Below are 25,369 nucleotides of genomic sequence, written 5' to 3'. Positions count from 1 at the left end.
GATCATTAATCAAATTGTTTTTGAAAGCAGTTCAGAGCACATAAGTATATTCTTCTTTTTCCCATTTTTTTGTTTTTGATCAACATAATTGAAGTGTGCCATGAAAGTTTAACTATAGGTTCAAGTGTGCCATGGGATAAAGAAGGCTGAAAACACTGGAATGGCTTTCTTTGGCTCTATCTTTGCAGCTCTCCTGGTTCACATTACCAGTGGATGACATTGTCTGTGGAACTGTTTGGCAGGGCTCTAACTTCACAGCTGCTCTCTAAGCAAGCTGAGGGCAGGAAATAGTGCCTTTTTTTTACATTTTTATCTTGAGAAACTGGTGAAATTCTTGGCAGATGATAAATATCTGATATTTATTTGTTGAAATTAAATGAATTCTGGACCGCAGTAACTTTATATTGCTTTGAAAATAAATTTTTGCAGTTTTATTTCCACAGCAATTTTCTGTCTTCTCTTTCTTATTCTCCAACAAGCAAGTTAAAAGAGTCATCAGGATGCAGTATAATCCCAGAAATAGGTTCTTTCTTTTAATTATTATTAGTGAGCATCACTCTGGTATGAATTTATGTTTTCAGTTTTATATCCTTAATGTTAAATAAGAATGTTAAATGAAGTCAAAAGTAGTTTCTCTGAGAGACCATTAATTATACTGAACTAAAATGAGCTTTGTTCCTTGTTTGGCTTGGACGTTATTACGTAAACCTGAAACGTTTGGTTTTGTTTTGCTTGGTAGAAAAAAAACAGAGAATAGTATCAGAGATTTACCAGGATCAAGTGGATTACCCGTTCTGCATCCCCTTTCTACCCCCCCACCCCTGATTCTATGAAGATGATTAATTCTCCTGTGTGAGCAACAGAAAACTGAGAGGAGATTATTAAAGTCAGTTATTGGCAGCACCAGTAACAGTATCTATACAGTGTGGCAGAGTATTGAATGGAGCACGCTTCCTCTTGCCACTTCTCTTTTCCTACCTGCAGTCCATTAAAACACTTGGAAGCAGCACTCGGGCTAAGAATCAATGGCCACCTGCCGAGCCACCTCTGTATGTTTCTCTTTATTCCCTGAAGTCCCCACCCCTGTAAAGAATCACAAGGTAGAGTTATAGGCAACAGTCAGCCGACTTTGGCTGCAGTCCTGGGGACGTTTTTCTTTTTCTGCCTTCTGCAGAATGCAAGGCCACCAGAAAATGGCATCTCTCTCTCCCTGCCTGGCCATGTGCTCTTCTGCTTTTCTTTAATAAATCTTCATTTTTTTTTTTACCTGTCTTAAACAGCTCTTTCTGAATTTTGTTTAAGTAATTGAAAAATTCTGTTGTCCCTGTACCATTACCAGGATCTTCCATTCTATATCTGAACAATAACGACAAGAAGGCCGCCTCTATCCACACAGAAGTAACAGAGTCTGTGTAACTCCCGCCTGCCTATCCAAGCTCCAGGGGTCACTTCATGTCCGTCTGGAAGCTCGTTCATCACCTGCTCGCAAGTTTTTAAATTATTCTGTATCATTGTCTTTAGGAATTTTCTTTGTATGATCCGTTACTCTCACTTCAATCTAGTTTTGCGGTGGGAGCATCTTAGTAGGAGTTGAAGCAGAAGAAAGGGTTCATTAAATAATCATTTCACACTTATAATCTATGCATCTAATAAAACCATTGAAAGAATTAAAGTAACATAGAGAACAGTATTCATCGAGGTAGCTTGAAATGCAATTTGAGCAATTATAAAAATATATTCATCAAATGCAGACGACTAATCCATGTATTTCATGGGAAAATACTTTATTTCAACTTGACTTCACTCACTAGTTTTTGAATCCAAAATCCTTAACAGCCTATGTCTACTGCGAACTTACTACCATTTTCTTTACCTCTACTATATTGTTTTTTAAAACTCAAATTCCTGGTAAACATCACGTGATAATTACCATGGAAGTGTATTAAATAATAAAATAGTTAAATCAAACAAGTTGTAAGACTCAATTTTCTTTTACAGTTGATCAATTTGGCAAAAGAATATAATGTTCATCAACGTACAGTCATTTCAAACACTTACGTCTAGTTTTTATTCCAATACCGCTCATGTGTATGTCAAAGCATGTCTGCTACGGTGGGCTAGTAAATATTTTGTTTGTGTTATTAGTAGAAACCTGAGGTTTAAACCTCCAGATCTAACATGGAGAGATAAATCTCCTTGATATTACTACTTTTCTTTGGGGAAGAACCTCTTGTGTGACCTATTTTATATTATGGATATAAGATAGGGAGTTTCTTTCTATTGCTTTGGAAAAATTTTTAAACAGATTTTATTTCTTTTTTTTTTAAAAAAATGATTTCATCCCACATTTCTTGGTATATAGAGTTCAAATTTTCTGGGCATTACATGAGAAAATTAGCATAAAGTGTGGCTATCCAACTGAGCAGAAACTAATTAGTATCCCAAACTCTTCCTTTTCTGAGAGAGAAGCCTGGAGAGGAGATCTGGTCCAGTTCCAAGCTCAGCATTTAGCTCTATAAGCAAATCATGGGAAAATGATTGTGCAGTGTGGGGTGTATGTGTGCATGGGGTATATGTGTTTGTGGTGGGGGGGTACTCTGTATGTGTGTGTGTATAAGCTGTGTCATGAAAAAAGCCAGCTAGGCTCTTGAGCAACGGGTGCCTGGTAGTGATTTGGTGGTCTTCCAACCTCAAGGGGATATATCTGGGATACACCTCAAGTGTCAGGCAAGACCATCCAGTGTACACAGCACAACTTCAATAGCAGCACCTGCAGAATTAAACCAAAGCATTTCTTTGAATCATCTAATTTTTTCACTGGCATCACCAGACCCTCTGGCTTATTTCACAGCAGCAGCTGCAATGTGGCAATGCGTATCAGAACAGCCAGCAGCTGGTTGCAATTGTAGATTTCTCAAGTTCTAAATTGATATATCTACATTCTGGCTTTAGGAATCAAATAAAAGGAAGTAGACTATGCAGGCGTCCTCAAACTATGGCCCTCAGGCCACATGCGGCCCGCAGAGGACATTTATCCGGCCCACTGGGTGTTTTTACCCCTGCTACCTGTCCTGCTTAGCAGCTGACTCATCCCGGGGCCTGCAGTCTGGCCCTCAACAGTCTAAGGGACAGTGAACTGGCCCCCTGTTTAAAAAGTTTGAGGACCCCTGGTAGAAAAATTTCCTTAAGGGAATAGCAAATCCTAGTGAGGGTTACTGATGTGAGCTTTCAGCGGCCAGTACTCCCAGAAGCTGGTGAGATCAGAGCAGGGAACCACCTGGTAGATCAGAGCAGGGAACCACCTTAAATTCACCTCCTACCCTCTTGCATTCCTCACTCCCTTCTAATGCAATGTTTGGCTCAGTCAAGACTTCACTTTGTCTTGTTTCATAAGGAAAGTTAAAGCAAGAAAATTAGTTGAATAAACTTTAGTTTCTACCTCAGCAGCCACACTGACACCTATCATCTTTCTAGCAGGGGGCTGTGGTGGCACTTTGGATCGAGTTATCACTGTCAGCTAGGATGTTGTGCCCAATAGTTCTCTAAATGTCTAGTCATTCCCCTTTCCCCAGTAAATGCTTCTCTGAGCAAGTAGCCATAATTCCTGTCAGGAGAGGATGGGGAACCATTACTGTAAGTGCTTGCTGTGATATTTCAGGGTCTTTCCTCACGGGGGCTCATTCTCTCCAGTCAATGGGTTCCAGGTCTGAGAACAGAGCAAATAATATAAATGTTTAACTTTTATTAGGGAGATTGCCTCTGCCTCCCAGCTGCATATTCTAATTCATTTTGGTTTTATAAATTAAGCAATAGCCGTATTGACCAATCATCTATTTTACCCCCATAAAAATTGTCTACTAACTATCTTCCTGGCTCTTTACAGGGATGGTCCTCTTGCCGACATCCTAATCTTGCCACTTATTGCAATAGTTGTCCCTACATCACTTCTAGTTTTTGATGCTGTCGTTACTCATTTGGGAATTCCTTCATAGCCATTGCTACCAGGGAGCCACAGCATCTCCTAAACATAACCTTGACCTACAGAAGAGAGCAGCCACTGAGCTGCTCAGTGATCCTGGTACCATCTTTTATCGTGTTGGTAAATGGCATGCTCTCAGGCTTGGATCATGGTCAGCTTGTGGGTTTTCTGGAATTACACAGTTTCTCTAGAATTCCCACTCCCCTGTTTCTTCTCCTACCATCTGACCTGATATTTCTACTTCATGTGCTATGGCTATTATTTTTCCAGCTTCTAAGAGCCCTCCTTCCACATAATAGCACTGAGGTCTTAAGCAGACTTTAAATCCTTTTCTATGGACCATGTTTTCATTTCAATAAACTTTATTTTACATGTATCAAACTTTGTATTTCAACAACTCCTCTTGATTGAGCAACTTCAAGACCTAGCTGCATATGTAGACTCATCGCTCCTGTAGGAAGCGTGAGCTAGATCTTGTTGCTCTATCAGAATATAGTCCCCTCTCTCAATCTCAAACTCAGAACAACCCTTCTGTTGTCTTGTAAGGTAGGCAGAAGTCTCTGCAGTGTTCTGAAGCAAAGAAGTTTATTAGAGTTTATGCAAGGCCAGGGGGAGTGTTCCATTTATGCAAGGCCAGGGAGGTGGTCTGGGCTTGAAAGTCTTACGTGCATTATATCAACCTCTGTCCAAGTTTCAGGTCACGTTCCATCTCAATCAGAGTGTTAACTTCGACACAGAAAACCTCCTAGGAATGAGAATTCTATTCTATTTTCTTTTCTATTTTTAAATTTTAATATAAAGGTACAACTAGGTTATAATATTTGCATTTATTAGGTAGAGTACCTCTTGTAGTTGTGTTTTGCACCCAGGAAGTGTGCCATAGATGCTCACTTTGTGCCTTTTAAGTGGGAGCACACCCATCCCCTCCCCTCCTCTCTTCTCCCCCTTCTATTTTTCCTCCTCTCCCCAACTTGAATTTAACTGAGATTTTCTTTTATGTGGGTGTGTATTAGACCATCTGCTGGCTTCATGTAGTATTGAGTACACTGAACAGTTAAGTGCATGTAGTACCCAACTAGTACTGAGTACATCAAATATTTACTTTACCGTATTTGTGATACTTTACTAAGAAAAATGTGTTTCAACTCCATCTTGATTAATACATAGAAAAATGAGTCTTACAACTTGTTTCATTTAACTATTTTATCACTTAATACACTTTCAGTGTAATTGTCACATAACCTTTACTATGAATTTGAGCTTTGAAAAATAGAATATAGAATATAACATCTTTTTATGGCTGAATAGTATTCCATGGTATATACATACCACAGTTTGTTAATCCGTTGGGTTGGTGGGCATTTAGGCTGTTTCCACATCTTGACAATTATAAATTGAGCTGTCATAAACAGTCTATTGCCAATGTCCTTATGATAAAATCTTTTTTTTTTTTTTTCTCCTGGGTAGATGCTCAATAATGGAGAATCCTCAAAGAACTCAAATTAGACCTCCCATTTGATCTCGCAATCCCATTTCTAGGCATCTGCCCAGAGGAATTCTATTTTCTTTGGAGCTTGCTACCCTTGTAATTAAGTCTAAGACCTCTTCCTCACCTTGTGCTACCAAGAAAACTTTAATGTTCACTCTTCAGCTTCATTTAATCACTAATCACTCACAGCTCATTTTCTCCATTATTTCAGTATTAACCAGAAATAGCCATGTGATTTGATATTTTTTATGATTATTAATTTCCTGTACCTCTAAAATAATTAAAGTAGTGCCATCATTGATGCATTTCTTCCTTCATCGTTCACCCACCAGTAAAATTCTTAACAACTGCACCAACTCCATCTGCCTCTACCTGTACTTCCTGTCAGTTGACCAACAGATGATGTGTTAATAATTCCAAAATCTCATTTTAGACTCTGTTTTCTAGGCCACTTCCAGGACTATCTCTTTTAGGTTAAGTTATCTGTATATAGAAACTGAGAAAGAGCTGGGTGTGCAAGAAATTCATAGAGAAGTACACTTGGGGAAAACCCCTGAAATTATGTGGGGGAAGCAGGACTTGCAGAGGGATAAGCTGAAATTTTATGGAGGTGGGACAGAGCCTCAGGCCCCCAGGAAATCCCACAGAGAGTGCAAAAACTGAGCTGACACTTCTCAGTCTCCACAGATTGAGGTGCAAGGGCCAGGCCTTGTTCTCCCATGTCTGCCAGACTCTGGATTAAGGATGTTTCAGAGGAAAGAATACACCATTTAGCTGAGGGCACACAAAGGAATACAACAGTGATCTTTCTGGTGGTGCTAGGTTGGAGTGCTTCTGTCTTAAAGAAAGGCTTCTGGACAATACTCTATAGCATCTGCTACACAGGGGAATTTCCACTATCAAAATAAAAGGGAAAAATAAATCAAATATCCACATAAAATTCTAGAATGAATATTACATTGCACATTTCTGAACACAGGAAGAAAGAAAAGGAGAAAGGGAGGAATGAGTTAACATCTTCACATACCTATTCTCACATAAGACCATGCTTCACACAGAGCATATATTCTCTGTTTCTTTCTGTCTTCCTCTCTGTCTATATATTTATTCACGCAGCATGTACATACATATATATATGAACGAATAAATGAATGAAAAATGAGGTTTCACATTCCATTCTCCAAAAATATCACATGTGTATATTATGTAATTCTAAACATATTCAAGAAACTCTGCCTCGTCATATCTACTACCATTCATGAAGGCGTCATTTTAGTAAATGATATTATGTGTACGCAATATTCCCTACACTCAACGGCCTACTTCTTCAAGTAGCAGCTCTGATTGGATTGTAAACTCTCCTTCCCTTTCCCTTTTTCTTCTTTTACCCACCCCTAACCTTTGCTGAATATCATCTCTTAGCAACAGCTAATCTTATTGGTATATTTTGTATTTTAGAGGAAATGTACTATTCCTGACCAATGCACTGCAGGCAATTAGATTTTATTTCTTTTCAATGAAATTAAATGCAAATAAAAATGAATACAAATTAGCTATTCTTAGTAAACCCATTATGTTATAGTTTTCATTGGTCTGCTCCTAGTAATAGTGTATCTAAAAATTAGTAATAAATATGTGTTTGGAAGTAACTTTTTAAATATTCAACTATTACCATAATTTACATTAATAATATCTACTCGCTTTTAATTTCCAAAGAAGTTTTTCTTTTTTCAATTTTCTTAATATTTCTTTCAGGTTAGGCTTTTTCTATTTTCAGGTATATTAAAACTTTAAGGGATGACAAATGCACACCAAATGTTTTATATGTTATAATTATGTCATATTCTCTAGAAACATCTTACATTTAAGATATTATTCCACATATTTTCTTTACAGAATGTCTAAACATGATCCCATAATAAATTATAATTTTTACCTAAAAGGAACTCTGTAATTCTAAACATAAGACACCTCCCTACAAGCTATACCAAGTACTACTAAATATAAAGGCTTCCAAAAATTTTTATATGCCTTTTAACAGAAAGGTTGTTTTGACTAGAAGTGTGCTTTATATACTAGTAAAATATAGAAGTTTATTCTGTGAATCTTTTTGAACAGTTGTTATCTTGTCAAAGCATTATGCTAGATGCTGTGGAAATAAAGCAATGATTAAGATATTTTATCTGTCTTCATGAATGCTATAACATATTGAATTAACAGGTTATGAAAATAACTTATCATAATACAAAATAAAATATGTAAAATAAGTTTAGTATAAGCAAAGAAAAATGATCAAATTACTCCAAACATAAGGACTGGGGAAGATTTTTTACTACAATGTAACATACTATTTATCTCAGAATAGTATAACTGTTTCCTTCTCTGTCTCTTCCCCCAACCTCACTAAATTGTGAATACATAAAAGTGAGACTAAGCCCCCATCTCAGTGTTTCCTGTATGCACTGCACAAGTTAAAGTGAACACATGATCTTCTAGTCTTTAGTGAGCTAAAGTGTAAATTATCCACAACTTGAAGGATGAGTACCAGTTCTATAGAGAGCTTCCTAGGTGAGAGGAGGGTGTTTTTTTTTTTTTGAGACAGAGCCTCAAGCTGTCCTCCTGGGTAGAGTGCCGTGGCATTACAGCTCACAGCAACCTCCAACTCCTGGGCTCAAGCGAGTCTCCTGCCTCCGCCTCCCAAGTAGCTGGGACAACAGGCCCCCGCCACAACGCCCGGCTATTTTTTTTTTTGGTTGCAGCCGTCATTGTTGTTTGGCGGGTCTGGGCTGGGGATTCGAACCCACCACCTTAGGTGTACGTGGCTGGCGCCTTAGCCAGTTGAGCTATAGGCGCCGAGCCATGAGAGGAGGGTGTTTAAGTGTTCACAGATGTCAGTTGGTATATGTTTAGTGATCAACTTGAGGATATAGAGAAAAGTGTTTCTGGAGCAATAGGTTCATGACAAAGTGTAGAATGTTTTGAATGCTATACATAAGAATTTAGTATTTGTTCCTTTTATAAGTAGAGTTGAGAGTTGCCTTCTTGGTCTGTTAACATAATCTGAGTGTTCATCAGCCTATTGGATTCCCTAAATCCCATCTAGGTAATATATTCTCATTACTAACCTTATTAACTCACTCTTAGAAGAGAAAATAAAATTAAACATAGGAAATCAAAGAAATGGACAGTTTTGCTCTAAATAAGGCTGTACTAGATGCAAGGTATTAAAGCAATTGGGATATATTTTTAAACCAAGAATTTATTAAATTGTTATATTTCAGGTAAAAACTATATTCCTTGGCTGGGTGCAGTGGCTCACGCCTATAATCCCAGCTCTCTGGGAGGCGGAGGAGAGTAGATTGCCTGAGCTCACAAATTTGAGACCAGCCTGAGCTAAAATTAGACATCATCTCCAAAGCAGCTTGGCATTGTGGCTGGTGCCTGTAGTCCTAGCTACTTCAGAAGCTGAGACAAGAGAATTGCTTGAACTCAAGAGTTTGAGATTGCAGTGAGCTATGACACCACATAACTGTACTGAAGGTGACAAAATGTGACTCTATCTCAGAAAAAAATATTATATTCCTTGATATATTAATCATAATTTAAAGAAATTCTTGTACTATGTATAAAGTTCCAATTAACACTCCTTGGAAATACTACTTCAGATAAATGGGAGGCTACAATTAGATATAATTTGCATTTCTGTGATTAAAGACCAACTAGAATGTGTGTCTTATACCCAGCTAGTGTGCCATATACCATACAATATATGCTTTAGGTGAGAATTTACTGAACTCCTCCCACCCTCCTTGAATTTCATGTCTTCTTTAGAGAGGATTCTATTCATCTCTCTTGCCCATTGATATAAGGGATTGTGGCTCTTCTCATGTAGATAAATTTGAATTCTCTGTAGAGCCTACTTATTAAGCTTTGGTCTGATTCAAAATACATAAATATCCTTTCCTGTTGTGTAGGTTGTCTATTTGCATTGGTTGTTGTCTCCTTAGCAAAACAGAAGCTTTTCAGTTTAATTTTGTCCTATTCATTTATTTTTGTTGTTGCAATTGCCACAGAAGTCTTCTTCATAAAGTCTTTCCCTAGGCCAATATCATCAAGTGATTTTCCCATGCTTTCTTTGAGGATTTTTATTATTTTATGCCTTAAATTTAGATCTTTCATCCATCTTGAATTAATTTTTGTGAGTGGAGAAATGTACAGATCCAGTTTCAGTCTTTTACATCTGGATATCCAGTTCTCCCAGCACCATTTATTCAATAGGGATTATTTCCCTCAGTGTATGCTCTTGTTTGATTTATCTAAGATTAGGTCTCTGTAAGATGGTAGTTTCATTTCCTGAATTTCTATTCAGTTTATAAATCCCCACCAACGCAGGAATGGATTAACAAGCTGTGGTATATGTATACCATGGAATACTACTCAGCCATTAAAGAAGATGGAGACTTTCCATCTTTTGTATTAACCTGGATAGAAGTAGAACACATCACTCTTAGTAAAGCATCTTAAAAATGGAGAAGCAAGAATCCTATGTACTTAATTCTGATATGAGGACAATTTATGACCTAGTACATGGTGGATAGTGGGAAAGGAGGAGTGGAGGAAGAGGTGAGCAGAGAAAGGGAAGGAGAAAGGGGGTGCAGGTCACAGTGTGACACAACTTTGGGGGGTGGGACACAATTATAAGAGGGGCTTTACCTAACAAATGTAACCTAGTTCTTTGTACCTTCAATGAATCCCCAATAATAATAATAATAAAAGTTGGAGAACTCAGTTTCCTCAATGTTTAGAGTTCATATAAGGTTAAAGTAGTTGAGACACAATGCCATTGGAAGGGAGAAAAAGACACCTAGATAAAAGAACAAAATAGAGAACTCAGAAATAGACTGACACTAACATAGTCAACTAATTCTTTGGGAAAGGCACAAAGTCAACTCAGTGAAGAAAGGAAAGTCTTTTCAACAAATGATGCCGGAATAATTGAACATCAATGTGAAAAAATAAACCCAGATACAACCTTATGATTTTCACAAATATTCAAAGTGGATTTAGATTGAAAAAGCTTCTTGAAGAAAAGAGAAAAATTTTGAGTGACCTTGAATTTGGTGATGAGTTTCTGGATGCAATACTAAAAACATAATCCATGGGGGAAAAAATGTGAAGCTGGATTTCATTACAATCTTTTGTTCCATGTAACACAAATGACAGAAATGTTTACAAATCCTATGTAAAGTATTGTATACAGAACATACAAAGATATTTTAAAACTTAACAACAAAAAGCAAAACAATTTTGTATTATTACTATTAGAAGGCAAGTAATCTCAACAAACAACCCACAAAAATTATACGTAAGAATATGAAAAGATGCCCAATTATTTGTTGTTAGGGAAATGCAAATTAAATTAACGAGATACCATTCCACACATATTAGAACTGCTAGAATTCAAAAACTTGAAAACACCAATTTCTGGTAAAAATATGGAGCAACAGAAACTCTTCTTTATTGCTGATAAGAATGCAAAAGAGTACAACTGTTTTGAAAGCTAGTTTGGCAGTTCCTTATACTGCTCAAGATGGTCTTAGCATAAAACCCAATAATTATAATTCTGCTTATTTACACAACTGATTTGAAAGATGATACCTACACAAAACTGGTACACAAATTTTTATAGCAGCTTTATTCAAAATTATCAAAAACTGGAAACAACTAAGATGTCCTTTAATAGGTGAATGGAAAAACAAACTGTGATACATTGATACAATGGAATGTTACTCAATGATTAGAAGAAGCATGTTAACAAGCCATAAAAAGACATGGATGAATCTGAAATGCATGCTTCTAGGTAAAAGAAGCAAGTCTAAATAAATGAATACTCTGTGATTACAATTATATGACATTTTGGAAAAGAAAATGCAAGAGATAGAGAAAAAAATCTGTAATTCACAGGGGTCTAGGGTAGGAAAGAGTGCAATAGGTTAATCACAGGACATCATCAGTTTAGTGAAAGTATTCTGTATCATATGTGGTAGTGAATATATACCACTGTGCATTTGTTAAAAAACCTATAACTTTAAAACACAAATATTGATTGATGGAAACAAATTTAAAAAATATTTAGGAAGTTAGCAAATACTAGGATGGAATGAAGAAGATAACAAAAGAATCTGAATATAATGTTATGTATTTTTATTTCTTATTAAATCATAATTATATATATTAATGCATTTATGGGGTACAATGTGCTGATTTTATATACAATTTGGAATGCTTAAAATCAAACTGGTTAACATAGCCTTCACCTCTCTGACTTAATTGTTGCATTAAGACATTTATGCTTTACTCTTAATGGATCTGACATGTACCCTTGCATTCTGCACAAAAGGTGAGGTCTCACCAGTTACTCTACCTCTACTGGGCCTCCTCCATCCCCTCTCCTCACTGCCCTCTCCCCTCCTTCCTTCTGAGCTATTGTTGTGTTTTATCATTCATATGAAAGCGTAGGTGATTATATATTGGTTTCATGATAGTACTGAGTACATTGGATACTTTTTCTTCCAATCTTGAGATACTTTAGTAAGAAGAATATGTTCCAGCTCCATCCACATGAACATAAAAGAAGTAAAGTCTCCATCTTTTTATAGCTGCATAATATTCCATAGTATACATATGCCACAATTTGTTAATCCATTCATGGGCCTATGGGCAGTTGGGCTGCTTCCATGACTTGGCAAAATATTTGTTGTAAAATGATTTTTGGTCATCTGAATATAAAGCTAGTAGAGGAATTGTAGGATCAAATGGCAAGTCTACTTTTAGTTTCCTAAGTGTTCTCCAAACTTCTTTCTAAAAGGAACGTATTAGCTTGCATTCCCACCAGCAGTGCAGAAGTGTTCCCTTCTCTCCATCCACGCCAACATCTGTACTTTTGGGATTTTGTTATGTGGGCTACTCTTACTGGAGTTAGATGATACTCCAAAGTGGTTTGGATTTGCATATCTCTGCTGATTAAAGATGATGAGCATTTTTTCATGTGTTTGTAGGCCATGTACCTGTCTTCTTCAGAGCAGCTTCTGTTCAAGTCTCTTGCCCACAATGAAATGGGATCAGTTGTTCCTTTATTATTATTTTGAGTTCTCTGTATATTCTGGTTATCAAACCTTTGTCAGAAACATAACCTGCAAATCTCTTCTCCCATTCTGAGGGCTGTCTGCTTGCTTTACTTACTGTGCTCTTGGCTGTGCTGAAACTTTTTAGTTTGACCAGATCCCAATAATATACTTTTGGGGTTGCTTCAATTGCCAGGGAAGTCCTCCTCATAAAATATTCTGCCAGGAAAATTTCTTCAAGTGTTTTCCCTGTGCTCTCTCCAAGTATCTTTATAGTTTCGTGTCTTAAGTTTAAATCTTTTATCCAGTGAGAATCAATTTTTGTTAATGCTGAGGGTCCAGTTTCAGTCTTCTGCAAGTCACCAGCCAATTTGCCCAGCACCATTTGTTAAACAGGGATTCTTTCCCCCAATTTATGTTTTTGATAGGCTTATCAAAGATCAAATTATGATAAGTGGCAGGGTTCATCTCTTGGTTCTCTGTTCTTTCCATATGTTTACCTCTCTAAAACCTCGAATAGCCAAGACATTACTCAGAAATAAAAACAAATCAGGAGAAATCACGCTACCAGATCACAGGCTATACTATAAATCTATAGTGATCTAAATATATTTTTAAAGTGCAAAACAACCTAACTGGAGGGGTTGCAGACAAATATTCTAAACTGATACTTTTGGAAATGGGTGGAATCTATTTAAGACAAAAGGTCCATAGCACTATTCTCTAGTCATAAAGTGATTTCCCATTGACATGTGTATTTGCAATTCTGAAACTTTTAAACACAGATACTGGAATTGAATGATTAAGTAAATAGGCATCAGAGATGGGAGCTAAGTTTCTCTGTGTTGAAATAGGAGTATGATGAAAACAAGAAGTTTAGAATGATCCATGTGGTAGTGTGTTACAGTTAAAGATGCTACCAAACTCATGTTTATTTTAATATAGATATAGAGGGATATGGATGTAGATATATTTGTACACGTGTATACATATTAATACATAGATTAGTGAACATGCACACATCTACTTGTTCTGTCCATTCAGAGCCACCAAAGCACAATAGCCCAGTTGTAATGAGACTACCTAGTACACAGATCTTGTTTTTCTGTTTTTATTATTATTGGTTCAGGTTCATTGGAGGTACAAAGAATTAGGTTACACTGCTTGCATTTGTTCGGCAAGGTCCCTCTTATAATTGTGCCCCTCCCCCAAGAGGTGTGCCATACACAGTGACCTCCCCATCTTCCTTCCTCCTCCCCTCTCCCTGCTCCATCATTCCCCTGTCCCCCACCCTAAATTGATTTGAGTTTTTCTCTTGTAGGGCTATGTATTAGATCGCCTATGATATTGTATTACAATCCAAATTATAAATGAAATATCTATGTGTAAATATTGATATAAAAATAGGATGTAATAAATAAATGTATAGGGAAAACAGGCAAGTGCTGGAACAGAATTCCAAGTAATTAGGTAATTTCTCCACCCTGAAGGAGATGAAGTATTACTCCCCACTGCTAAGAATGGGTTTGTGCATCATAACTTTATTCTAAAGAGTACAGTTTGGCAAAAGAAAAAAAAAGGAATAACTTTACAGTGGAGAAATTTGGAAAACGCTACCTAAGCCATGTGCTCAAAATTAATGTTAACAGTGATAAATCAAATTGATAGTTTGTACCTTGAATATGACATGATGAGACTGTACTGCACCTCTATGGCCTCCCCACAAATACTAACCATGTTCCAATCATGAGGAAAACATCAAGCAAATCCCATTTAAGGAACATTCTACAAAATACATAACCAATAATTTCAAAGCTATTATAATCAACAACAAGAAAATTCTGGAAACTTGTCACAACTACGAGAAGCTTAAGGAGATATGTTAATGAACTGGTATGTGGTATCTCAGATGCAATTTTGGAACAGAAAAAGGACATTAGGGAATAACTCAAGAAATCTGAATAAAGCACGGACTTGAGTTAATAATAATAATGTATCAGTATCAGTTCATTAGTTGTGACAAATGTACCACTAATTAAAGCTGGTGACAAGGGAAAGTAGGTAAAGAGAACCTTCTCTACCCTCTTTAGAAAAATTCTGTAAATCTAAGTGCACGGCCCATTCCGACTTTATGCCAAAAAACAAGCCCTATAATCCTTCCAAAATAGTTTTTCAAGCAAAATTTCGTATCCATAAAAACAAAAGTGATGTTTGGCATTTTCTGTCAGATTAAATTTTACATTGCTTTTAATCTTTATTTCCTGTAGAAGAAATGCATTGCAGGTTTTAGTACAAAACTCACTTTGACAAGTAAATGACTCTCGTGCTGTATATTTTCACACATTAATAGCATCATTTGCATGCCAGGGAAATAAAATTTTTATTCTTCTGTGGCCACCAAGGATTAATTTAATGAATTAGATGGAATTTGAATTGTCTTCTGAGAGAGAGAAGGTTAAAAGGTACCATTTGCTAAATATTTAAAACCTCTAACCCTTGTGGTATAGATAGCCGTGGTTTTTACAAGAACATAAAGCACAGTTGTAGCTTGCTTGGAAATTTTTCTTTTTTAAGTTCAGAGGTAATTTATATGATTCTCTCAGTTAATACACAGTGTTTAGAAATAAGGTTATAATTCTGCCATGGAAGAAGTTCTAAACATGTTTATCAAATTTCCTATGATTTTTTTGTCTTAATAAACTCGGTGCATAGAGGAAGAGGTTGAACGTGTGTGGAGCAGCACTGAGCGCCTCCCACCTGCCTTCCTCCCACTGTAAAATACGGGACCCTCGTGGACTCCACCGTTTCTATCCCTAAAAGAATAGCCTTTATGTTTCTATTTAATTATTAATTTGGCCACTTGTGGGAAAAGTAAGATCTATATCTTAATTTGTGTTCACGGAACTTCTGTATGGATTTATCGGTTGACATCTGATATTCTCATCACAAACTGTCAAACACAGGGGAAGTCCATTTTACTAGAGGCTTTTGAAAGTGATGGTCACTATAGATAGCATCAAATAATTCCTTTATTAAATATAACCTTTTCCTCCAATAAATAGATTACAACACGTCTATCAAAGAGGTAAGGTTATTGAGGCTTCTCTGCAAATATCTAAGGCCGTAGTCTGAAATAATTGATTAAAACAATTTTCGGTAGAAAAGTAGAAAAATCAGGTTGAGTGTGAAATTACCTTATAAACTGTGTTTTATGTTGTTGATAGAGGCACAGAAAACAATCTGGGGGTTAATGCATACTAATAAGAGATAATTTTAAGTCATATATTTTCTTGAATCATTAAATTTAATACAACCCACGATGTTTCTACATAGTATTCCATTTAGCATTTTTTTAAAAGCAGAACATATTTGAAGTTGGGGCTTAAACTGACTTTTTGTACACAAATATATTTTCCCATTATTTGTACACCTTTACATTACAAATATATACATGTTAACACATCTATAAGGCCAAGTATTAAAAACTGTTTTTTGAAAGATTAACCATCTACAGAACCTATTGTAGCTCCTTTCTTTTCTTTCTTTTTTTGAGACAAAAATCTCACTTTGTTGCCCTTGGTAGAGTGCTGTGGCATCAGAGCTCACAGCAACCTCCAACTCCTGGGCTCAAGCAATTCTCCTGTCTCAGCTTCCCGAGCACAGGTGCCTGCCACAACATCCGGCTTTTTTTTTGTTGCAGTTGTCATTGCTGTTTTAACTGGCAAGAGCTGGGTTCGAACCCACCACCCTTGGTATACGGGACTGGTGCCCTCCCCACTGAGCCACAGGCACCACCCATACAGCTGTAATTCTTTCCAGTACTTTTACTGTCCACAAGCCTTCTGGTGGGACTCTCTGGAAAGCTTTCTATTCCAGCCAGACTGAAGTAGATTCCATGCAGAGGGATTACTTTGTCTAAATCTGGTCCCTCCCTTGGGAGATTTCTTTTCACTGCTTATTTTTTTCATATGTCTGGGTCACAAGGGTTTGTTCTTTGCACGTACCATAACCTTTTGTTAAAAACTGGACATTTTAGGTAATATATTGTCGCAACTCTGGGTATTGTTTCTCAGGGCTTATTTTTATTAACCTTTGTTTATTTGTTTAATAACTTGGCTAGAATATTTTAGTGAAGCCTAGCCTCTCTGATATGGGAAATCTCTAATTTCACTCCCCTAGGGTATAGAGTAGGGTGTGTGCACAATCACCGGGGCATGACAATTGTCTTAGCAGGGCCCTCCTTGTCTCTTTTCCTGAACTCTGTTTTCAGAGTTCACTTTTCCTGAACCTTGTTTTACACTATTGGCATCACATCCAGATATTACATTCCACTGTTTTATAAGCAGGTTGCTCTGCTATTTTTGGCAATGTCTTGAAGCATAAATTATTCCTCAGTCTGGTCCCATTAAATTTAGAGTTTTGAGACCAATCTTGGAGGTTTCTTTTGACTCTAGGAAGCTTTGTTTAACTAGTTCCTTGATTATCTCTTGTAACTGGCCTGTAGTTTAGCTTGTTTTGCTCACGGAGCTAACAGCCTCCTCTTCATTGTCACCAAAGTCTTCACTGATTTTGAGAGTGCCCTTAGTCTTGAAATTACCCACATGCTGTTTTAGGTAGAGTTAAATTCCCTTTGTGAAAGCTTTGGACCTCTGTTTTTATGGACTCTTTCCCTGAGGACCACCTCTAAGCCTCTGCTCTGCATCCTGAGTAGTGAAAACGACCTTTGTTTCACTCAGCTTGCCTTTCCTGGAATCAACCATCTTCACTACGAGTGAACGAGAGTGAAGCTTACCAGGGCCCTAATAGTCTTGGTTTATGCCCAGAGAGAACACCAATCCCCAAAGTGGAGACTGCAGTGAAGGAGAAAGCCCCTGACATCTCATTCAACAACTTGCCCTCTCCAACACAGAGCAGAAGAGGATTAGCAATACTGGTGGCCTTCTCCTCCTATGGTACCCCCTGTCTCTTGCTTAGGAGGTAGAGAGAGAGGGAGGCTGTCCTGCTCTTGTTAGATGGAACTGGTGAGGAGGGGTGGAAGAAGGAAGTGGGCATGGGTCAAACTCAAGAATAAATGTTTCTTAATTCATTTGCTATATGCCCGAAGGACGATTTCCAGGGACTTTAAATGGGGTACATGTAAGTGCATGTCTACACACAAACACACACGTAAATACATACCTATTCATAAATACGTACATACACAATTCTTCTTTCACTGAGGAGCAGTTCCATGGGGCTCTCCATGCTGCCATTTCAGAAGTGAAACATCTCCTATTACCATTAGTTTCTTGCTAAGCTATCACCAGTGATACCAGGATTCTTTTAATCACATAATTTATTTAACCAGTTTAAGCATAGGTCCTTGTAATAGTTCAATCCCCAGTGTCTGCAGCCTGAGAGGTCTTTCTCTTTCCTTCAAACTTTTCCCAGAAGTACCAGAGCCTCTATCTTTCCAAAGTCTGACTAAAACAACAAATGTGACTTTTAGCATTCATGCAGTCCTTTAAAACGTGGGAAGAGATGTAGTAAATTCTTCCTATAGATAACACTAAAACCTCCATCTTATTTTTAATTACAAAATATGCTTGTCTTAAAAGAACAAAAAGCAACATATCCATGCCATAAAATACTATTCAGAAATGAAAAGGAGTACACAGTTAATTAATAATTCAAGATAGGTAAACCTCAAAAACTTCACACTAAGTGAAAGAGGCCAGATATGAAATATTACATATGGAAAGATTCCATGTATATAAAATATCCAGAAAAGGCAAATCTATAAAGAGAGAGAGCAGATCTGTGGTGGCCTGAGGTTGGGAGAGGCACTGGAGATTGACTGTAAGTGGGTACAAGAGGTCTTTTTAGGGATGATGGAAATGTTCAAAAATTGAATTTCAATGATGGTTGCACAACTCTATAAATTTACTAAAAGCCACTTAAACTAGGAGAACATATGTTATAAAAATTACACTTTAATAGAGCTGTTCATACATGATTATCTTGTTTGTTTCTATAACCCCTGTATTTTGCACAATGCTTAGCATATAACACACTCAGTAGAAGCTTTTACATGACTGAATGAACAAGTCAGTCAATGTAAAGTCCCAAAGGATGCAGTGATCAGCTCTTTGCTCAGGTGGTGGAGGGAACAGACCTCAGAGCACCAAGCAACCCTAGGTCTCTAGAAGCTCATCTTGCACCAGCAGGAAGGAACATGGGACAAACACACAAATTGTAGGTGGAAATTAGAGACGCATCTTACGTGGGGCTAAATCTGATTATCAAGTTTTATAGTTCCATTAGCACCATTCCACCTCTAACCAAACCCATTTCAATCTAAGGAAAAATGGAGAGAAGGAAGGATGGAAAAGCCAAGCAAAAGCTTCAAGGCCCCACCCTGCTTCAGTCAAAGAGCATTACTATCTGAATTTGTATGGTTAAGATATCTAAGTTTTCAGGTGAAGAATGTGGCTGGAAAACAAAAAGTAAAGACAATTTTGGATAATCACATTGATTATGCCAATCAATTAAAAATGCATTATTTCCTCATTCACCCCATTATTTCCTCCAGAACCCTTTGTTGACCTCTAACCTTAGCACTTTGTGTTCAGACACAGCATCCGACCAACTGCATATCAGGTTTGGTAGGGTCATTCTACTCTCAGGAATAGAGCACACGCTGAACAGTTGTTGTATGGTTTGATGAAATATCAGTTACTAGAACACAATGCCAAACAAACTCAGCATTTTCAGCATCTTAAACATACCTTTAAACTCTTCATTAGTTGAACAAGGCATATCATCTATTTAACAGTTTTCCATAGATTTCATTACCTTGTTATACCCACATTGAGATGTTGCTATATTAATAAATTTACTGAATAAGTAAATTTAAGGTTTAATATACCTGCTGTCCTGTTCACAGGACCACATGGCAACATGCAGCATATTGGCAACAGAAGGCCAATGTAAAAACTATTTTTTCTTTTAATACTTTCTTTTAATACTTTTAAAAGTATTATAAAGTTTAGCCCTTACCCACAATATAAAGCTAATAAAAATTGGCGTGGCGCCCGTAGCACAGTGGTTACGGTGCCAGCCATGTATATCGAGGTTGGCGGGTTTGAACCCAGCCCAGGAAAGCTAAACAACAATGACAACTGCAACAAAAAATAGCCGGGTCTTGTGGTGGGTGCCTGTAGTCCCAGCTACTCGGGAGGGTGAAGCAGGACAATCACTTAAGCCCAAGAGTTTGAGATTGCTGTGACCTGTGATGTCATGGCACTCTACCAAGGGAGACATAGGGAGAGGGAGACTGTGTCTCAAAAAAAATTAATTTATCTTACTCACAACCTGTTCAAATTTCTCCCAGTCACTATAGTTAAAAGATTTTGAGCTTTATAATTGTTTTACATACTATAAATGCTTCAAGCACCTAAGCAGGTAACGTCCACTTTCTGTTCTTTATTAATTTAGATATGTCCTTTCCCATTACATGAGAGAAAAAGGGAGAGGAGATTAAATTTAAATAAGAAGGTTTTGTTACTTGATTATAATGCCAAAAAAAAAAAAAAATTCAGTATGGATTGAGGATGAGAAACAGCGCTAACTGCATTTTTTTCAATTAGCTATGGGTCTCAATTATCCAGGGATCCATCTTCTTTGTTAGAATAAATAACTGCAAGTTAATGAAACATTTTTGGATTAAATTTGAATCTCACCATGCTCAACTTCATTATCTGGAACTGGACTTTCATTTTCAAAGACTAAAGGGACTTTAGGAAATTACATTTCCTATTGTTATTTTTCCTTTTCTCTGAAAAAGCTGACGCCAACTCTTTCATGCATCAAGAGAAATAATAAACCAGAAAGATTGTAGGTTAGCTTCCTTCTTCTACTTTATTGATTGTAAGCCTGATACTCTATCATATCCCTGAAACTAAGTGGCTATGATTCTTGGAGTCCATTCATATATATAAAAGTTTTATTCTTGCATAGTAGAGGCATATGCAAAGGCATAAACTGTTACAAGAGTCTTGAAGTGCATTTCTGAACTTAATTTATTAAGCGTGAAAATACTCCACAAAAATTTACTTTCTTCCTAAATGAAGGTTCAATACTAACTCCTGACATAAGAGGGTCATAATTACATTACTAGGATTGAGAACATGGGCCAAGGACTTTAATCAGGACCTGAAGCAAGTTATCTACCTCAGGTTCCTTCAGAGCAAGAAGCATGATAATGGGTTGTTACAAGGATATTAATAATTATAAATCAAAATATAAGTATCTAGATCCTGCCTTGCACATAGCTAATGAAATGGCAGTGTACCACAGTCATCAGTACCACGTTTGATTCCTTTCTTTCCTTCCCGTTTCATCCCAACAGAAGAAGCATCTAGAAATCAATGTCTACAGACGACTCTCCAATTTACCCAGCCTTTCTTTGCCTTTTGGCCACTCTTACCTAAGACCACAGTGCCACATCCTGGTCTAGTGTAATAGCCTCAGGACTGTTGTCTCACGCTCCAGTGTTTTCTTTTTTAATCCGCCCTCAAGGCCAGCAAGAGATTTCTTTTAAGGAGACAGTTGATCATGTGTGTCTCCATGGCAGGAAAACTTTAATACCTCATCAGACATTATTCACGTCAGCATTCAAAGTCACAATGTGTCTAATCCACAGTACCAGTGTCCTCATCCTCTGGCCTCCCCTTGTCTATCACCCAAAAACCTATCCTAAAGCCTATTATTCGCTTAATGACAGGCTCTGAATTTTCCCAATCCACAGCCTCGGTTTGAAATATTCTCATTGACTTTAAGTCCTCTCCTTCTACCCAGGGAGAAACCAGAAACCCCCTGTAAGGAAACTTCTAATTCTGAATCCAACGTATTATGCAGTTTTCTGAGACACCAACTTATATCTTTCCTCCACAACTCCTACCGTATGGGATTTTGCTATGCTTGCCACTTGCTGGAGCACTACATCAAAGCTGCCTTTTACTTATCTGAAGATTCACTAGATTGACACATTATTATGACTGTGTGTTTGATTTCCATGACAATTCTGACATGAAAGAAGGGTTTTCAGTGTCCTTAGTAATGCTTTAGAAAGATCCTCACACCAAAAAGACCCACCAGCTCTAGAATAGCAGCCTGAACAAAACATCCACGTCTAATTTATACAGAAAACTTGGAAAAATCCATTCTTCTCTTCTTCCTGTACTTTAACTAATGTGTCTTTCAAATTTTCATCACTCTCAAGAAACATCTCACAGCGCCTTTAGTTAGAGTACACTCTTTCTGCCCTTTAATATATTGAACTTTTCATCTTTCCTACAACTCAAACCACCTACTCCCTTTCCAGAACAGTTTATATTTGTGCCTTTTACTCTCACCGTATCACATGCTCTAAGATAAAATATTTATTCTGTTTCTCATAGTACCAGCATCAGACTATTCCTCATAGCAAGGATTCAATACACGCGTGGTGAGTTGAACCGATGTAATGAGAATATCACCTAAGATTTATAATATCCTTTACACTTTGAGAAACAAAAGTGCAGCCATAGAGATCCATGGCAGAGCTGGTCATGCTACCAGTGCTCAATTACAGACAGAAATTGACAAGGGAGGATAACAGAGAATCAAGTCATCACTTTACTTCTGTGTACTCCATTGTTCCTAGAAAAGAAATGGTTTAAATAAAGGAAATAGAGTCATAGTGTAAAACATTACCCGACATGATAGGAGGAAGTAGAACTAAATATGTGAACTCTGCCAGTGTCTCTGAGACTCATGTTCAGTTAAAAATCATCTTGAAATGTCAAAACAGTATTTTATCACTTATATTGAAGCTATTAAATATATGATACTATATGTTCTCTAGAAGTACCCCTGTATACACAGATGCATGGCAAAAGACGTGTGAGGATATGTGTTAAACTGAGATGTTATTAATTACCTTTGAGGAGAATCAAGATGGGGATGGTGCTCATCACACTGAACTCTAGCATTTTTTTTTAATTTAAATAATACTTTGATTCTTTAAACATCTCTAAGCCAGATGCTGGTATTCAAATACTGTCAATGGCACTCACTACTTATGCGAGCTTGTCAATACATTCTCTGCTCTTCTTTTTCCTATCTGTAAAGTTTTTATAGTACATTTACCTAAGAGAAAAGGCTGGTTTCCTGGTCAGGAAAATAATTTGTAAAAAAATTCAATACTTATTTAAAAAGAAGACTCTTTATATTCTCACTCCCCAAAACATTTATCTTTATCATTTTAGATGTTCCATATTATAGGTGGGAAATTTGTATAAACTGTATGTTGTGATCTGAAAATACGAATGAACTGTATTAATTTAGAGGCGCATATGCACTTTAGTTGTGTTGAATTATGTTCTAACAGGTTACAACATATTTGAGACAAAATATCTCTGAGATCTTCAAATGAAAAAAATGAAAAATTCAATGAACTATGCATCTTTTTTTCATGGCTGAATAGCATTCCATGGTATATATATACCAGCTTCTTAATCCATTTCTGGCCAGTAGATGATCTAATACATACCCACATAAGAGAAAAACTCAAGTCAATTCAGGGTGGGGGAACATGGGAGCAGGGATAGGAAGAAGGGAGGGGTAGGGAGTTAAGGTATGTGGTGCACCTCTTGGGGACAGGATACAATTAAAAGAGGGACTTTGCCTAACAAATGCAAACAATGTAACCAAATTATTTGTATGCTCAATGAACCCAAAACAATAAAATACTACCTCTGGCTACTTTTCTTTTCTTTCTTTCTTTTTTTTGAGACAAAATCTCACTTTGTCACCATTGGTAGAGGGTGGCATCACAGCTCACAGCAAACTTAAACTCCTGGACTTAAGTGATACTCTTGCCTCAGCCTCCCAAGGAGCTAGGATAGGGTGACCAGATTTTAACATTTGTAAAGCGGGAAAACATGGGGAGGCGGAGCGGGGGCGGGGCAGGGGACGGGGCAGGGCAGGGCCTGACAACAATGCAAACTTTGATAAGCAGTTCTCAATAATTATTACAGTTTAACATTATAAAATTAACAAAAATAATATAAAACTCATGTTCTGGTGAAATAGCCATGTGGCAGCCGAAAACCGAATTCCCTTCCTGTTCTCTCTCCCGTTGGTGCATTCTTTCCAAAAACCGGGACTTTTTTAAAACGCCGAGGGATGCAGACAAATTGTTAAAAAGCGGGACGTCTGCTCACCCTAGGCTAGGCCCATAGGCGCCCATCACAATATCTGGCTATTTTTAGAGACAAGGTCCTACTCTGGCTCAGGCTGGTCTCTAACCTGTGAGCTCAGGCAAATCACCCACCTCGGTCTCCCAAGTGCTAGGATTACAGGTGTGAGCCACCAGGCTTGGCTACTTTTCTTTTTTCTTATGAACAAGTTTTCCTCAATAGTTGCAAATTTATTTTCATTATTATTGACCTCTCAAGTTCAGAAACAATCACGTGAGGAATGATCTCTTAACGTCTAAATGCTTACATCAAGGTGGCAGAAGCTGCTCAAATCATAAATCCAAAAGAAATTCACAACCATACCCAGTAGGTCTTGAAAACCTGCTTACTGCTGCGTAAAGGAAAGAAAGGATGACTGCACTGATTCTGTAGCACTGCTACTTTATTTTACATTTCCATTTTAGCTAAAAATGGTTCTGTGCTAACATGGAAATCAGGCCTTATTTTGCTCAACAGAATGCCTTAAAATCTTCTACTCTCCATCCCAATTTTTTTTTTCGTGAGACAGTCTCACTCTCTTGCCCAGACTAGAGTGCCCCGACATCAACCTAGCTTACAGCAACCTCTAACTCCTGGGTTCAAGCCATCCTCCCACCTTGACCTGCCCTACAGACACCTGCCACCATGCCTGGCTCATTTTTTTTCTATTTTTTTAGTAGAGCTGGGGTCTTGCTCTTACTCAAGCTGGTGTCAAACTCCTAAGCCCCAGGGATCCTCCCACCTCAGCTTTCCTGAATCCTAGAATTACGGGTGTGAACCAGCGTACTTGGCCTCATTTTTTGTTGTTATTTTAGTGTTCTATTTATTCAAGAGAAAACTCACAATTCAAAGTATTTTTGTTCAGTATTGCTGTCCAACATTTCCTAAGTATACAATATGGGCCCAGAATTGTGCTAGGTACTGGCAATATGAACAGGAATAAGTGACATTTCTTGCCCTTGTCAAACTCATGATACAGAAAGAAAAAACAAGTAAGCAAACAAATTATTCTTTTCTTAAAATTGGTCTGCAACAACAAAAGCCCACGTGCTACATCCACACACACATACCAACCCTTTAAAAGAAATTATATTAAGCATTGAATATATTATTTTAGGTAAAATGTCAAATTTAAACAGAGTAACAGTACTGATCTAATATACTATTATTGGTTTTTGTTATCAATGTGTTGTTTTTTTTTTGTTTTTTTTTTTAGTGTATATTCTCCTGGCTAGAGATGCTGTTTTTAATTTTTTTTACTTGACCTATATCTGCTCACTAAAAATTCCTCCAAAATTTATAGCAAAGATATAGTAGTGAGTGAATCAATTCACAGCAAGAATTTCTTTTAGTCTCTGACTTATCTTAAATCAGAAGATTCAGATAGAGGATATATCTTAATTAGCATAACGCTTTTTGTCAAAGAGCCACAGGATATCTGTAGCTCAAAACCTTGACATTTAAGAAGCATTTGAGGATCTGTGCGGATTACTGTCCTGTGGACACCTGTTATAAA

The sequence above is a fragment of the Otolemur garnettii genome, unplaced genomic scaffold (genome assembly GCF_000181295.1).
Source record: "Otolemur garnettii isolate 467f Iridium unplaced genomic scaffold, OtoGar3 scaffold00010, whole genome shotgun sequence".
Lineage (NCBI taxonomy): Eukaryota > Metazoa > Chordata > Mammalia > Primates > Galagidae > Otolemur > Otolemur garnettii.
This window is presented reverse-complemented; position numbering follows the sequence as displayed.